Consider the following 17,393-nt stretch of genomic DNA (forward strand, 5'->3'; position numbering starts at 1 on the left):
CATTGTCTCATGTCTCTCTACCGGGGAAGCGCAAGCATTCAACGCTCCAACTATGAAGTGGTACAAGATGAGGCCGATGAGTTTGCAATGAAGGAAGATGAAGAACCTCGTGAGCTTTATCGGAGAGTAACCAAACTCGCGGTCTCACTACGAGATCACGGGTGCAAGGACACGGATGACAATTGGATCAAGCGCAAATTCCTCAAGGCAATGATGCCCTACCACAAGGCCATGTCCTCCGTCATTCGTTAAAGACCGGACTTCCACACTTTGACCTCAAGCGAAGTGTTGGATTAGTTTGTGGCCATGAACATTTTGGACAAGACCGCCGACAATGCGGTGCTCCGTTCTCAATGGGCAAAGAAGCCTAACCTTGCATTGAAGGCCAAGCTCACCGTGGAAGAAGAAGAAGAGGAAGAAGAGGAGAGCAACCCCGAAGATACGAAGTATGCATATCATGAACACATGGCACTTGCTTCAAGGCAATTTTGGAGCAAGAAAAACTCGAGGCCCAATTTTAGCAAAAACAACTCGAGTGGCAGAAGGGGCAAGCAACATGTAAGGACTTGCTACAATTGTGGCAACGTGAGTCATTTCGTTGCGGAATGCCCATATGAGAAGAGGGAAGACAATGGTGGCAAACTCATCTGAAAGGACAAGGCCAAGTAGTTCCCCAACAAGAACAACTTCACCAAGAAGACTCCTCCCAAGGCTTTGGTTGTGCAATAAGAGTACAATGAGGATGATGACGATGATGAAGATGATGAGTCGGTTGCCATGGCCTCCGTTGCCATTGCAACAATGTCACGGGTGTCTCTCTTCGACTCACCCAACGAGAGCATCACCGCCAAGTGCCTCATGGCTAAAGCCACCAACAAGGTAACCTCCAATATCAAAACTACCATCATTAATCATCCTTCCCAAACGGATAGCATTAATGAACTTGAGGGAGCTAATGTGGAGGCTAACGAGTTTGAGGCCTTTATGGGCAAACTCAAGGGAAAATCCAAGAAACACTTTGTTGCTCTCTTGGAACAACTTGGTGAGGCCAATGACATGATCGAGGCTCACAAAGACACCATCTCTAAGATGGAAGGGCATAGTCGTGACTATGCCGATGAGATTTCGGATCTTTCCAATGCTCTTGAGGAAGAGCGTGGTCTTCGTTTGGCTCTTGAGGAGTCACGCAACGTTGATCATGCTAAGTTAAAGAAATATTATGATCATGCCCTCATTGTTTCTCGTGTGCTAAATTCCGAGAAGGCCAAACTCGGGGTTGATCTTGCTAGACTCAAACAGGAGTTTGACATACTTGACAAGGCCCACAAGGCCTTGAGGGTATTCACGCTAGTCTCAAGGAGTCTCATGATCAACTCCAAGTGAAGCTAACTAAGGAGAAAGCAACTTTTCCTCATATGGTTTTAATTGATAATGCAAATGCTACTAACCCGTGTTGTGAGCATATACATCTTGTTGAGGAAAATACTAAGTTGAAGGAGCAACTTGAGAGAGGTCTTGCGACTTGCATACAAGGCAAGAAGAACCTCAACGATCTCTTGATCAACCAAAAGGGAGGTGTGGCCAAGGAAGGGGTTGGGTACGTGCCCGACTCCAAGAACAAGAAGAAGAATGACAAGACCAAACGACCTCCTCCCCTCATGCAAACCTTTGTGAGGGAGGGAGAGAGTGCCCCCGAGGAGAAGAAGAAGAACAATGTCAAGAAGGGCAATGTCACCCCTCCCAACAAAGCCGGCGATTTTAATCCTTCTTATGTGTTATGCCGTGCTAGTGATGGGCATGTTTATGCCAAATTTGTTGGTTCTCTTCATGAGTACATTGAATGGTCTATTTGGGTTCCTAAGACCCTTGTTACTAACATCAAAGGACCCATTACAAAATGGGTACCTAAAACCAAGCATTGATCTCTTGTAGGTGTTTGCTTCCGGTGGTGGATCATGGTTGCTCGATAGCGGAGCTACAAATCATATGACCGGAAGCAAGGACTTGGTGGTGGACGTGCACAAAGTTCCATCTATGCCCACCAATGTCGAGTGGGGTGACGCCTCATCCTCTAAGGTATTGGGACTTGGCAAGGTGGTCATCTCTCATGATCTCACGATCGAGAAGGTCATGCTTGTTGAGTCCCTTGCATACAATTTACTTTCCGTTCGTCAACTTGCAATCATGGGCTTTGCCACTTTCTTTGATATCGATACCGTGGCCCTCTTGTGGAGCAAGACTCTTAAAGTAGTTTTTGTTGGGCATGTCGAGAACAGTCTATATGTGATTAACTTTTCAGAGCGACCCACTAAGACCGCGACATGCCTAATGGCTAAAGTTGATGTGGGATGGCTTTGGCATCGCCGTTTAGCCCATGTCAATATGAGATCTTTGCAAAGTCTCCTCAAGGGGGACCATGTCCATGGACTAACGAATGTTAGTTTTGTTAAAGATCGTGCTTGCAGTGCCTGTATCGAAGGAAAGCTACATGAGAAGGCTCACCCTCCCACGACTATCATTTATTCAAGGAGGCCCTTGGAGCTCCTTCACATGGAACTTTTTGGGCCCCCATCCTTCGATAGTCTTGGAGGTAGGAAGTATTGCTTGGTGATTGTGGATGACTACTCAAGGTACACATGGGTGTATTTCTTCAAGAGGAAGAGCGAGACCCAACAAACCGTCATTGACTTTGCAAATGAAGCACAACGTCAACACAATGCAAAGATCTTGACAATAAGAAGTGACAACGGCACCGAGTTCAAGAACTGCACCTTGGATGAATTTCTTAGTGATGAGGGAATCAAGCATCAATATTCCGCACCATACACCCCTCAACAAAACGGTGTTGTGGAGAGGAAGAACCGGATGTTGATGGATGCGGCAAGGACCATGATGGCGGAGTTCAAGTGTCCATACAACTTTTGGGCCGAAGCCATCAACACCGCGTGTCATGCATCCAATCGGCTCTACCTCCGCAAGGGCTTGAACAAGACCCCATATGAGATACTCACCGGTAACAAGCCCAACCTCAAGTACTTCCGGGTATTCGGGTGTAAGTGTTTCATTCTCAGGAAAGGTGTTCGGTTGTCTAAATTTGAGGCTAGAGCTTATGAGGGCATATTTGTTGGTTATGCTACAAACTCTCATGCTTACCGTGTCCTCAATAAATCCACGGGACTTATTGAGGAGACGTGTAACATGGAGTTTGATGAGAATAATGGCTCCCAAGTGGAGCAAAGTGGCACTTGTGATGTAGGTGATGAAATTCCTCCTCAAGCCATAAGAAGAATGGGTGTTGGTTTCATCCTACCCATTGAGGAACCCCTTGTGTCCGAAGGAGAAGGACAATGCTCCACTCAAGTGGAGCCATCACCAACCCAAGGCCCACACGCTTCCGAAGAACAAAGTGAAGGCCCTCAACCTCATGAACAAGACCAAGGGCAAGATCATACTCAAGACGGTGTTGACACACCAAGTGATGCCCAAGGTCAAGTTCTCTCCCCCGAGCAAGTTCAAGATCAAGAACAAGTTCATGACGGCGCTCAAGATGATCAAGTAACCGCTCCTCAACTCACCACCGAGGAGGAATTAGAGCGTCGTGCCGCCAAGGTTGCTTCCAAGCTCTCCACCAAGGATCATCTCATGACGAATGTGCTTGGAAGCTTAAGAAAGGGGGTAAGCACTCGTAGACAATTAGCAAATTATTGTGAGCATCACGCGTTTGTCTCTTGTGTGGAACCCCACAAGGTCTATGAGGCGCTAGAAGATCCGGATTGGCTCAATGCCATGCACGAAGAACTCAACAACTTCGAGCGCAACAAAGTGTGGAGATTGGTGCCAAGGCCAACGGGGAACCATAATGTCATTGGAACCAAGTGGATATTCAAGAACAAGCAAGATGCCCATGGGATTATCATTCGCAACAAGGCTCGTTTGGTAGCACAAGGCTACTCCCAAGTCGAGGGTATCGACTACGGTGAAACCTTTGCTCCCGTTGCTCGTCTTGAATCCATTCGCATGTTGATTGCATATGCTTCTCATCATAACTTTAAGTTACAACAAATGGATGTGAAGAGTGCTTTTCTTAATGGTCCCATTAATGAATTGGTTTACGTCAAGCAACCCCCCGAGTTCGAGGATCCCTACTTTCCCGATCATGTGTATCAACTCGATAAGGCACTCTATGGCCTTAAACAAGCCCCACGTGCGTGGTATGACCACCTTACCGAGTTGTTACAAGACCGTGGTTTTGAAGTTGGGCTAATCGACCCCACTCTTTTTACTAAGAAGGTCAAAGGGGAGTTGTTTGTGTGCCAATTATATGTTGATGATATTATCTTTGGTTCTCCTAACAAAGCTTTCAATGAGGAATTTGCCGCTCTCATGACCTCAAAGTTCGAGATGTCCTCCATGGGAGAGTTGAAGTTCTTTCTAGGGTTCGAAGTGAAGCAAAGAAGAGAAGGAACCTTCATCAATCAATCCAAATACACCCAAGACATGCTCAAGAGATTCAAGCTAAGTGACGTCAAGCCGGCCTCCACTCCAATGCCCACCAAGTGCCAACTTGACTTAGATCCCAATGGTAAAGTGGTGGATCAAAAGGTATATCGTTCCATGATTGGTTCCTTGCTTTACCTTTGTGCATCTAGACCGGACATCATGTTGAGTGTGGGAATTTGTGCATGGTTTCAAGCCGCACCTAAGGAAAGTCACTATGTGGCGGTCAAACGAATCTTTCGATATTTGGCTCATACCCCAAACTTTGGCTTATGGTACCCAAGAGGATCAAACTTCAAGCTTGTAGGGTACTCGGATTCCGATTGGGCGGGAGACAAAGTGGATAGGAAGTCCACTTCCGGAGGGTGCCAATTCCTTGGTTGCTCTTTGGTAAGTTGGTCTTCCAAAAAGCAAAGTTGTGTGTCTCTCTCGTCCACTGAGGCGGAGTATGTTGCCGCCGGTAGTTGTTGTGCACAACTTCTATGGATGAGGCAAACTTTAAAGGATTACGGTGTCACTTGTGACAAAGTGCCTCTTTGGTGTGACAATGAAAGTGCCATCAAGATTTCTCTCAACCCAGTGCAACACTTCAAGACGAAGCATATTGAGATTCGGTATCACTTCATCCGGGATCACATTAGGCGAGGAGAGATCGAGCTCAACTATGTCAACACTCATGACAACCTTGTAGATATTTTCACGAAGCGCTTGGATGAAGCAAGATTTCGCGAGTTAAGGCATGAGCTAAATATCATTGATTCGAGCAATGTTGCTTGAACCCGTGCACACCCTACCACGCTCAATTTGTTGTCTAGTTTAGGTGTAGGCATGGACATAGGGGGAGTGTTGTTCTCTCAATGAACTCTCCCTCCCCCATTATGCATAAATTGATCAAGTCTTTCACTTTAGCCATTGTTGATGGCACTTGTGCTTAAAAGACGAGTTTTAGTCATGGTCCCAAGGTTAAAATCTTCGCGGTGCCATACCTTTTGACTCAAACATAGGTGGCCTCGGCCACCGCCCTCTTGTGAAGAGGTGTGTCTTGGTCGTTTGCTGGTGTGTTTGCCGTTTTTCTCGTTTTGTCGAGCTAAGCCGTGTCTGTTTAGTTGCCGTGGCGCGCTGGGCGGTACTACCACTGGTGGTGCACAGTACTACCGCTCGTAAGCGGTACTACCGCCCCCAGCACGGTACTACCGCTGGGGGACAAGAACAGGGGGTTAAGTCAGGGGCAGGGGGAGGTTTCTTCTCCCCCATACCCATTCACTTCGCCCCTCTTTTCTCTTCCTCTCTCCAGCCTCCTCTCGCCATGGGAGGGCTCCGGCGGATCTCCGTCTCCAGGGCGTCCCTCTCCATTTCCTTTGGTGGAGTCGATCCCCACCACGTCCTCTTGCCATGGATGCCGGTATTGCCCCTGTTCCTTCTTTCATTTTGTCTCCTTTTCAGTTCTTGTTTCTTAGGGGCAATGGTGGTTGCGTCTCTAGATTTTTGGCTAAATCTAGGCTTGAGTTGGTTGGAGAAAGCAACTATACTATCTCGATTAGAGTTTGGTAGGATTTGTTTTTGAATTTGGTAGGCCGGTAGTGCCGGATCTGACCATGGTACTAGGAACCCGCTGTTTCACCGCCTCGTGCTAAGAAACTGCTGTTTCTCCGCCTCAAGCGGTACTACCGCTCTCTTGGAGCAGTACTACCGCTTGACCTAGAGCGGTACTACCACTCTCTCTGGGGCGGTACTACCGCTTGGGGCGGTACTACCGCGGGCAGGTCACGGTACTACCGCTGCATGCCAATTTCCATCTTTTTCCTGCCTTACCTTGATCTTTTGTTGAGTTTGTTGGCTTATGCTCGTTCTTTCTGGTTGTCTCGCGTTGTTCTTGTGTTTGGCTCCAGGTGATGACCGTTCCGAGCAGCAAGGTCACCGTATCAACCCCGGGCGTGCCACATCAAAACGCTACCGCACCTCAGAGCCTGCCGGTGGTTCCTCGAGCACCCAACCGCCTCCAACAAGTGCTTCCGCAAGTGTTCCTCCACCTCCTCAGCAATCGAAGCGAGCCACCAACAAGCCAAAAGGGAAGACTGTGACTGAGATGACCAACAAGGAGTTTTGGGAGAAGCGTCGCCGCAACCCCTATGTGGTGGACCAAGAACCCACTTTGGTCAACCGCCCGTTCTGGAACCGTTTTCAGTTTGCCATCTACTTTGATGTGATCAAGGCCAAGAAGAATCTTTTTGTTGATGTTCGCTCCATTGACACTGATGCTATGGAGAAGGATCCGGAGTACTTTGGCGAAGCTCTTCATATGTGCACTCAGCTGAACATTCTCAGGATCATGCAATTCAACAAGGATTTTGATGCGGAATTGGTAGCTCAATTCTATGCCACCGTCCATCTTGGGACGGATGTCGACAGGACTCTGACATGGATGACCAATGGCAAGCTGCTTTCTGTCAAGTGGAAGGCTTTCATGGAGTTACTTGATGTGGTGGATACCGGGCTTGAGACTCCTATCGGTTTCCGTCCTCACCGCAATGCTACATCCACCCACAAGCAAGCCCTTTGGCCCTACTGCACTATGAAGATTCACCCAGTAACTGAGAAGAAGACCTATGAGCTATCTCCGTATCTAGACATTCTTCATCGCATATTCCGTGAGACTCTCTTCCCTCGGATCGGGAATCTGGATATGGTCCACTCTTACCTCGTGGACATGCTCCTTTTCTGTCAGCATGAGAAGGAAGCAGGCACTGGAGAGAGCCTGGATATCTCTCATGTCATGTGGTCTGAACTTCTATCTGCCGTGTCTGAGCGCAAGTGTCCTATCTATGGTCCATTCATCACGAGGCTCATTGAGAGGGCCTGGGCACAGACTTATCCCAGAGTGCTGCTAGAGACTGGAGACTTGGTTTCTCATGAGATCAAGCGTCTGAGGAAGAAGGACAACTGGACAGCGCCTCACACAGGGGGTCCATCTGCTATTGCTGCCACAGGGGGTCCGTCTGCTGATGCTGCTGTTGCTGCTGCTGCTGCCATGGGGACCGAGGGTGAGGCTGCTATTGATGATCATGAGGAGAACTTTGGCCCCTCTAGTGCAGAACCGTCGTGGGCACAGAAGCTTAAGCGGAAGATGAAGAAGCTTTTCTGCATGGAGTCTCATGGTTAGTACATGACTCATGTGGCGGAGAAGCATGCCAGGACGCGCCACGAGGAGCTCATGCGTCAGATGGGAGCAACTGTTGCCAGTGGGTCTAAGGGTCAGATCACTAAAGAGGAGGACTGGATTCATTAGAATTGCCACTGGACCGACTCCGATGCCGAGAAGTTTTTGACCCACGATGAAGATGCAGAGATGTGATGTTCGAGATCGTCCTCCTCCCATCACCTGGAGTCGTAGTATCACTCTATGCCCTTTTTGGTGTCTCACTGCCAAAGGGGGAGAGAGTGTAGGGATTTGCTTCTTGTGTCGTGCTTTGAGTCGTCTTGTGTTTTCTTGTGTGTTCCTTCTTTGGTTTGGTTTGGTGTGAGACCTTGTCCTAGTCATATGGTGTAAGACATATGCTCCCTATCGCTACCTTATTACTTATGTTATTTCCGAGTACTGTAGTTTATTGTGAGATGCATGCTTGTCCTGCTTACTCTCTTCTCTCATATATATTGTGCTTAGTATTGTTGGACTATAAAATATAGGGGGAGTGTTGATCCGAATGTGTGTGTCGTGCCTTCTCTAGGTGCACACATTCTGGGGGAGCCCGTCTATATTTTGTAGTTCTTAGTTTTCTTCGTTTCATCTCTTTTCCTTGCGCAAACCCCTAGTTGTCATCAATCCACCAAAAAGGGGGAGATTGTTATGGCATATCTCTCTCAAGGTAGTTTTGGTGATTGATGACAACATGTTTGCAGACTAATCTTGTGCTTTGAATTATTCACAGATTCTCCCCTGGCACGAGACGCTTTCTTCCCCTCGGAGTGTATTTCAAGATGGTGTAGCTCTTTTGTTTCTTTCTCGGTGGACTAGTTGCGTAGAGGGCACCGTACTATCAAGAGGGGGTCTGCTGGGGTTTTGCATGGGTGGAATCATCACGTACACATCAGCTTCTCACCCTCCGAGCTTTTCCTGTCCATTGAAGACATCTCTCCTCTCTTCCTTGTTCTGTCTGGGTCTAAGCGGCAGTACCGCGCACCCAGCGGTAGTACCGCTGAGAAGCCACAAGCGGCAGTACCGCTTCGCAGCGGTAGTACCGTCGTGGCTCCACAGCAGTAGAACCGCTGGGGGCCTGGCACCTCCGCCTGGTCCTTAGTTTCTTTGAGAGATCCCTTCTCCCTTTCTCTCTCACTCCAGCGGTAGTACCGCACTGCCTGCGGTACTACGGCCGAAGGGTCACAAGCGGTAGTACCGCTCCACAGCGGTACTACCGCCCTTGACCCCACTGCCGTAGTACCGTTGGGCAGTCTGGCTCCTACCGCCTTGATTCGAGAGGTCTTTTTCTCGTGTTGGTTTTTGCGGCACTAGTCACGGTTGTAGTGGCGGTAGTACCGCAGTTGGATCTGTTCCCTACTAGTCTCCTCAGCGTGGCAGTGCCGCTGGCTGGGGCGGCAATACCACTGTCCTGGTGGTAGTACCGCCCCCCTCAGCGGTAGTACCGCCCCGTGCGGGGCTAGTTGGTGGGGGGAAACGGGATTGTTGCCCCCACTATAAAAGGGAGTCCCCTTCTTCGTTCTCACCTACTTCTTCCTCCCCCAAGCTCCATTTATTGCTCAAGCTCCATTAAATACTCCAAGCTTCATTTCCGCCCGATCTATCTCTCTAGCCAATCAAATTTGTTGATTTGCTCGGGAGTGGTTGAGAAGGCCCCGATCTACACTTCCACCAAGGGATTTTCGATTCCCCCACTCATCCCTAGCGGATCTTGTTACTCTTGGGTGTTTGAGCACCCTAGACGGTTGAGGTCACCTCGGAGCCATATTCCATTGTGGTGAAGCTTCGTGGTCTTGTTGGGAGCCTCCGATTAAGTTGTGGAGATTGCCCCAACCTTGTTTCTAAAGGTTCGGTCGCCGCCTTCAAGGGCACCAATAGTGGAATCACGGCATCTCGCATTGTGTGAGGGCGTGAGGAGAATACGGTGGCCCTAGTGGCTTCTTGGGGAGCATTGTGCCTCCACACCGCTCCAACGGAGACGTACTTCCCCTCAAAAGGAAGGAACTTCGGTAACACATCCTCGTCTCCACCGGATCCACTCTTGGTTATCTCTTACCTTTACCCTAGTGGTTTGCTTGTATGCTTGTTGTTATTGCATCATATAGGTTGCTCACCTAGTTGCACATCTAGACAACCTACTTTGATGCAAAGTTTAATTTGGTAAAGAAAAGCTAAAAATTGGTAGTTGCCTATTCACCCCCCCTCTAGTCAACCATATCGATCCTTTCAATCTCAAACTTCAAACCAAAATTGGATAACTCCAAAGCCCACTCCACTATTCTGCCGATGGCATCAGGGTTTCGGAGTATCCTCTACAACGGAAAACGAGTAACAACTGTGATCTCATGGGCTTGGAAGTAGTGGCGCAGTTTCCTTGAGGCCATGATGAGGCTAAAGATCAACTTCTGCACACCAGAGTACCTCGACCTAGCTCCTTGTAACAAGGAGCTGACGAAGTAAACTAGGCGCTGCACCACTTTCTTCCTTGCCGCATCCTTGGGGCTGCTCTCGTTTCCGTGCTTACTGCTGTTTTGATCCTCTTCTGACTCTGCCGTGACTTGGCCGCTCTCTGCTTCCTCCACTTCTCACTGTGCTACCAAGGCTGCACTGACCACTTGGTTGGTTGCTGCCAAGTAAAGCAGTAACGGCTCTTGTGATTTGGGTGCAACCAAGGTAGGCACAGATGACAGGTAAGCCTTCAACTATTGCAAGGCTGTATCTGCTTTCGGGGTCCACTTCATAGGCCCTGCCTTCTTCAAAATTTTGAAGAACGGTAGGGCACGCACGGCAGACTTGGAAATGAATCTGCTTAGCGCAGCAACGCATCCCGTCAAGCGCCTCACATCCTTAACTGTCCTTGGCGCCTGGATCTGCTCAATGGCCTTGATCTTGTCGGGGTTGGCTTCAATCCCCCGGTGGGACACAAAGAATCCAAGTAGCTTGCCGGAGGGAACACAGAATACACACTTCTCCGGGTTAAGCTTCAGGTTGATCTTACGCAAATTAGCAAATGTCTCCTCCAAATCCTGGATAAGGGTAGCCTTATCCCTGGTCTTGACCACAATGTCATCCTTATAGGCTTCTATGTTTCGGTGTAGTTGTGGCTCAAAACCAATCTGGACTGTCTTGCAAAAGTAGACCCGACACTCTTCAATCTGAAAGGCAGGCGGACAAAATAGTATGTACCACATGGTGTGATGAATGATGTTTTCTCCTCATCTTCTTTGGACATGAAGATCTGGTGATATCCAGAGTATGCATCCAAAAAGGAGAGAAAAGCGCACCCTGAAGTAGAATCCACAATCTGATCATGTGCGGCAAGGGGAATGGGTCCTTCGGGCAAGCCTTATTGAGATCTGTGGAATCAATGCAAAGCTTCCATTTCCCATTCGCCCTCCGAACTACCACTGGGTTTGCCAACCATGTAGGGTGCAGTACTCCTCTGACCAATCCAACCGCCTCTAACTTCTTAATTTCCTCAGTAATGAACTCCTGCCGCTCCAAGGCTTGCTTCCTAACTTTCTGCTTGACGGGTCGGGCATGTGGGTAGGCAGCAAGGTGGTGCTCGATTACCTCCCTGGGAACACCGGGGGTATCAGATGGTTGCCAAGCAAACACATCAATATTCGCCCGCAGGAAGGCAATCAGCGCACTTTCCTATTTGTCATCAAGGGTGGCGCTGATGGTGAAAGTACCATCAACACCAGCCAACCCTGTCGGGACCTTCTTCACTTGGGGTGCTGCAACCTTGGATCTCTTGCTGTTGGAACACTCTGGCACGTCGTCAACGGGTGCCGTGTGATATGCCTCCAACGTATCGATAATTTTTTATTGTTCCATGCTATTATATTATCTGTTTTGGATGTTAATGGGCTCCATTTTACACTTTTATATTATTTTTGGGACTAACCTATTAACCCAAGGCCCAGTGCAAATTGCTGTTTTTTGCCTATTTCAGTTTTTCGCAGAAAAGGAATATCAAACGGAATCCAAATGGAATGAAACCTTCGAGAACGTGATTTTTTGAACAAACGTGATACAAAGGACTTGGAGTGGATGTCAAGAAACGAATGAGGAGTCCACGAGGCAGGGGGCGCACCTACCCCCTGGGCATGCCCTCCCCCCTCGTGGGCCCCTCGTGGCTCAACTGATCTACTTCTTCCTCTTATATATACTCATATACCCTGAAAACATCGAGGAGCACCATGAAACCCTATTTCCACCACCGCAACCTTCTGTACCCAAGAGATCCCATCTTGGGGCCTTTTCCGAAGCTCCGCCGGAGGGGGCATCGATTACGGAGGGCCTCAGCATCAACTCCATGGCCCCTCCGATGATGTGTGAGTAGTTTACTTCAGACCTTCGGGTCCATAGTTATTATCTAGATGGCTTCTTCTCTCTCTTTGAATCTCAATACAAAGTTCTCCTCGGTCTTCTTGTAGATCTATTCGATGTAACTCTTTGCGGTGTGTTTGTCGAGATCCGATGAATTGTGGGTTTATGATCAAGTCTATCTATGAACAATATTCGATTCTTCTCTGAAATCTTTTATGTATGATTGGTTATCTTTGCAAGTCTCTTCGAATTATTAGTTTGGTTTGGCCTACTAGATTGATCTTTCTTGCAATGGGAGAAGTGCTTAGCTTTGGGTTCAATCTTGCGGTGCTCGATCCCAGTGACAGAAAGGGAAATGACACGTATTGTATTGTTGCCATTGAGGATAAAAAGATGGGGTTTATATCATATTTCTTGAGTTTATCCCTCTAGATCATGTCGTCTTACCTAATGCGTTACTCTGTTCTTATGAACTTTATACTCTAGATGCATGCTGGATAGCGGTCGATGTGTGGAGTAATAGTAGTAGATGCACGCAGGAGTCGGTCTACTTGTCACGGACGTTGTCGGTGTCAAAACCGGCGGATCTCGGGTAGGGGGTCCCGAACTGTGCGTCTAGGCCGGATGGTAACAGGAGACAAGGGGCACGAAGTTTTACCCATGTTCAGGCCCTCTCGATGGAGGTAAAACCCTACGTCCTGCTTGATTAATATTGATGATATGGGTAGTACAAGAGTAGATCTACCACGAGATCGAGGAGGCTAAACCCTAGAAGCTAGCCTATGGTATGATTGTTGATGTGTATGTCGTCCTACCGACTAAAGCCCTCCGGTTTATATAGACACCGGATAGGGTTAGGGTTACATAGAGTCGGTTACAATGGTAGGAGATCTTCATATCCGTATCACCAAGCTTGCCTTCCACGCTAAGGAAAGTCCCTTTCGGACGCGGGACGGAGTCTTCAATCTTGTATCTTCATAGTCCAGGAGTCCGGCTAAAGGTATAGTCCGGCTATCCGAACACCCCCTAATCTAGGACTCCCTCAGTAGCCCTCGAACCAGGCTTCAATGACGATGAGTCCGGCGTGCAAATTGTCTTCGGCATTGCAAGGTGGGTTCTCCTCCAAATACCGTGTACCTGTTTGAATAAAGTCCGGTCTCTTGTAGATGTTGCGCTCCTTGGCTTCTACGCCCAATAATGGCCGCTTCCCACCTGTCAAACGAATATGAAAAGTCTAAGTGTTTTTACATTCACACCCCTAGCCACGTAAATGAGCTGCCCTATTTAAGGGGACGAGGATTTAGATCCAATCCACACCTTCTCCCCCCCACGAGTGTTCATCAGAGCATATCCGACAAAGGTCCATTCCACCATGGCCAGCCGTCGCAACTCCTCCCCTCGCCCTTCCAGCCCTAAGCCTGGATATTGGGAGAGATGTTCCACCCCGCATAGAGAGCTAGTGATGCTCCAGACCAAGGGATTTCTCCCCCCGGCCTATATGGTCCCGGTTCGAGCCGGTCTTGCCGTCTACAACGGCGGAGAGCAAGCAGAGAATGCCCCTAATCCCTCCAAAGGAGAGCGGGTGTGCCTTGTCCCCTACTTAATAAGGGGGATCGGATTTCCAATCCACCCATTTCTCCGGGGGCTGCTGGAGTTCTACGGCCTCCAGCTACATCATCTCACGCCTGCCTCAATATTGCATATCGTGGGCTTTGTAGCCCTCTGCGAGCTGTTCTTGGGTGTTGAAGCTCATTTCGGACTATGGAAGGAGCTATTTTGCCTCGTGCCCCATTCCAAGAAGGGGTCAATGTATCAAGTGGGCGGAGCTGAAGTGTGGCGCATCGCCGGGACCGGATATCTGTCCGGAACCCCAAAGAAGGCGTCCGAAGACTGGCCCTCGAAATGGTTCTATATAGAAGACGTCCCGCTGCCGGATCCTGTCCGGATCGGCCTCCCCGAATTCAACAGTGCTCCCTTAAAGAAGCGCCTAAGCTGGCACCCACGGAGCCCTCAGAGGGAAAGTGACAGGGACATCATTTACCTGATGGGCCGAATAAGATTGTTAGCCCATTCCGGACTAACCATGATCGGGGTTATGGACGAATGCATTATGCGGGGGGTGCAGCCGCTTCAGTATAGAAGCCACCCCATGTGGGACTTCAACGGGGAGGACGACGCCACCCGCTACGGTCGTAAGGGGCCGGACTCAGCTGCCGCTCTACTAAAGATCTTGTCCACTTTGTATAAGGGAGAAGAGGAGGAATTTCTCCACGTCAACCCTCAGGGTGGATTCTCCATGCACAATCCCCCGAGCTGGGTAAGCGGCTGTATTTACTTGTCCATTCGTTTTGTATTCCCATTGTTAAATATTCAGTCTGGCGACTTTAACGCAGGAACTGCGCCGGGCTGTTAAGGAAATAAGCAGCCCTCCTTCACAACCCGAGGACCCATGACGGTCCCTCGACCCGGCCTCTCAAGAGGATCCGGACATATCTGTGGAGCTGATTGATGGAGTGTTCCATCAATTGAGCGAGGACAATGCCTTGGTGGCCATTACGGCCGATTACCCAGGGCTAATCCTGATGCCCCAGATACCTGAGATCGAAGTCCCAGTACCCCGAATAGGTGTCCGCCCACTCATGTTTAGTTTCCTGATTGCAACTGAACTTTGCAGGGGAGGTTTTTAAGGTGGAAGGCCGAACCTGCGGCAACAAGCCAACGAGGGGCCGTAGGGCCCCGTGGGCCGAAAAGAAGTGCAGTCCGGACTGAGGCGTCATCGCAAAGGTATGGCGCACCCCCTATCCCAGGTGTTATACCTTCGAGGCACATTGACACTCGTGCTCTCTTCAGGACTAAGAGACCTCGCCGGACTATACCCGGAGAGGCTGCCAATCGCGCCTCCACCAGCCAGGCTCCAAAGCCTGGTCCGAAGGCGGAGGCGAACGCAAGGTGCGCGCCAGACGCTCCTCCGATGGAGGATGTGGACGGGTTGTCTGCCACCAACTCTGAGGTGGAGAGTGCCATGAACCACAGGCATCGCCGGACAATTCTTTGCGACACTTGTTTCTCCCAAGGGGCGTTAGATGCCTTCAACTCGGGAGATGCGCACCTCCGTGCTGCACAAAATGGTCTAGCCAGAGCCACGGAGCAATATGTAAAAGACATACGGGTAAGAACATTTTGGTAATTATATATATAGCAGTAGCCCCCGAGACTTGAAATAGTTAGAATAACCGATTTAAGGATCATTTGATATGCAGGTTCTTACAGAAAAGAATTCCCTACTGTCCAAGGAGCTGGAAGAGTGCAAAGCCCAACTGAAGGCCGCACTAGCCGCGGAAGGGGAGCCTAAGGAGACCCCCTCTGGTAATATACACTTCGAAAGATAAGTATTTTGCGAAGCACGACTTTGGTGCGAATCTGACAAATGAAATTGCAAATGGCGCCGGATTGAATCCGGAAAGGCAACACCTCCTACGCCAGCTAAAGGCTGGTGAGAGGGTGCTACTAAAGGTGATGGGGGAGAAGAACAATCTCCAAGATGCCAACACCAAGCTGGGCGTCGAGCTGAAAGATGTTCGTGCCCAGCTGTCAGACTCCGTGAAGGAGAATCTGCGGCTTCGGCGCGGCATATTTAGTAAGTGCTTGAGCGAACCTTTTGAAAGAAAGTTCGGCGGGGAAGTCGACTAACAGAGCAATGTCTGTAGGTGTACTAATAGGTCGTCCTGCAGAGGAGATGCCCGGTTCTACGGGTGACCTTCTTCCCGAGCTCTCGCAACTGCTCGATCGAGTTCGGCAGGCGATGCGAGGCGTCGCCCAGGCCCTGTGGCCATCCGTATCCATGCCCGAAGGTCTTGGAGAGCTTGCGGAGAAGCTAAAGGGAGCACGACAGCGCTTCCGATTGTGGAAGATATCAGCCTGCCGTCAAGGCACTAGGGAGGCCTGGGCCATGGTGAAGACGCGGTACGCAAAGACTGACCCCAACCACATGGCCGAGGTCAGTCCTGTAGGGCCCGATGGGAAGGAGATCCCTGTAAGCTTAGTATACAGCCAAGTAGAGTTGGCCGCAAAGTATTCCCAGTAGGACTGTAAATTAGACAGCCTGTTAGATGGTATTGAAGAGGAATACAACCAGTCAAAATGACTATGTAATTTAATTGACATTTATAATGCCTTCTAGCCGGATTGTAGATCATTTGTCATGGCCGACCTTTTCGCTTCAGCCTCGGGACCTGACGGTCCGGAGTGTGTCCGAATTCCCATGCGGTTATATAGGAACCGGGGAATGCATGGAGACCAGGCGTAGGGGTCATTAGGGCGTGAACAAACAAGTGCCCGACTAGGTATGTTATATTACATGGTTAGTAAGAAACATCTTCCAGGGATAATAGTTCCGTTAGGGGTTCCTTTCCCTGGGAGGCATGCCCTAAGGTGCATGTCCATGCTGCGAAAAGAAACGCAGGAAAAACATCTGGGGGCATATAGATAAAAATAAAAGAAGATCATCTTTAGTTCACCGACCGAATATTCCCTTAAGAACACTAGCTTTCGGCTTCACCCAGTCTGAGGTACACGTATGGCTGACCCGGCAGTAACAATCGCAGAGGTGCTCCCTTTACCACCTAGCCGAACAATCGGGAACATAGGGGTAAGCACAGGAGCCAGGCAACCTAGCTTGGCCAAAACTTAAGTCATATCGATGCATATAATGGTGAATAAAAGGTACATGCAGAAGTGTGACACATGTGTTGGGCATGAAGCCCGTATGAATAAGCTTATGTTTAAAGAAGCCCCCAGGTTTAATGAGCGCGGGTAGCGCGTCACTTTATGAGCCTTTAGAGGCTATAAGAGAGAGAGAGAGAGAGAGAGAGAGAGAAGAAGGGAAATGTAAGACAGAAAATATAAAAAAATGGACAGAGGAAGGAGACAAACACAGAGTCCGGCGCTAGGCATAGAATCTTTGGAGATGGGCTGCGTTCCATGGGTTTGGCTCGAGTCGGTTATCTGATGCATCCCGCAGTCGGTACGCTCCACCAGTCAGGACTTGGTCAATTATGAAGGGACCTTCCCACTTGGGCTTGAGTTTGTCCTTTTTCTTGTCCGGTAGTCGTAGAACTAATTCACCAACATTGTAATTTTTGGCCCGTACTTCTCTGCTTTGGTATCTTCGAGCCTGCTGTTGATAAAATGCGGAACGGGCTTTTGCCATGTCACGCTCCTCCTCCAATGCGTCCAAGCTGTCCTGCCGATCGAGCTCGGCTTCTCTTTCTTCGTACATGCGCACTCGAGGTGAGTCATGAATTATGTCGCAAGGCAAAATTGCCTCTCCGCCGTACACCATAAAGAATGGTGTGTATCCGGTGGTGTG

This window comes from Triticum aestivum, chromosome 1A (genome assembly GCF_018294505.1).
Source record: "Triticum aestivum cultivar Chinese Spring chromosome 1A, IWGSC CS RefSeq v2.1, whole genome shotgun sequence".
Taxonomy (NCBI): domain Eukaryota; kingdom Viridiplantae; phylum Streptophyta; class Magnoliopsida; order Poales; family Poaceae; genus Triticum; species Triticum aestivum.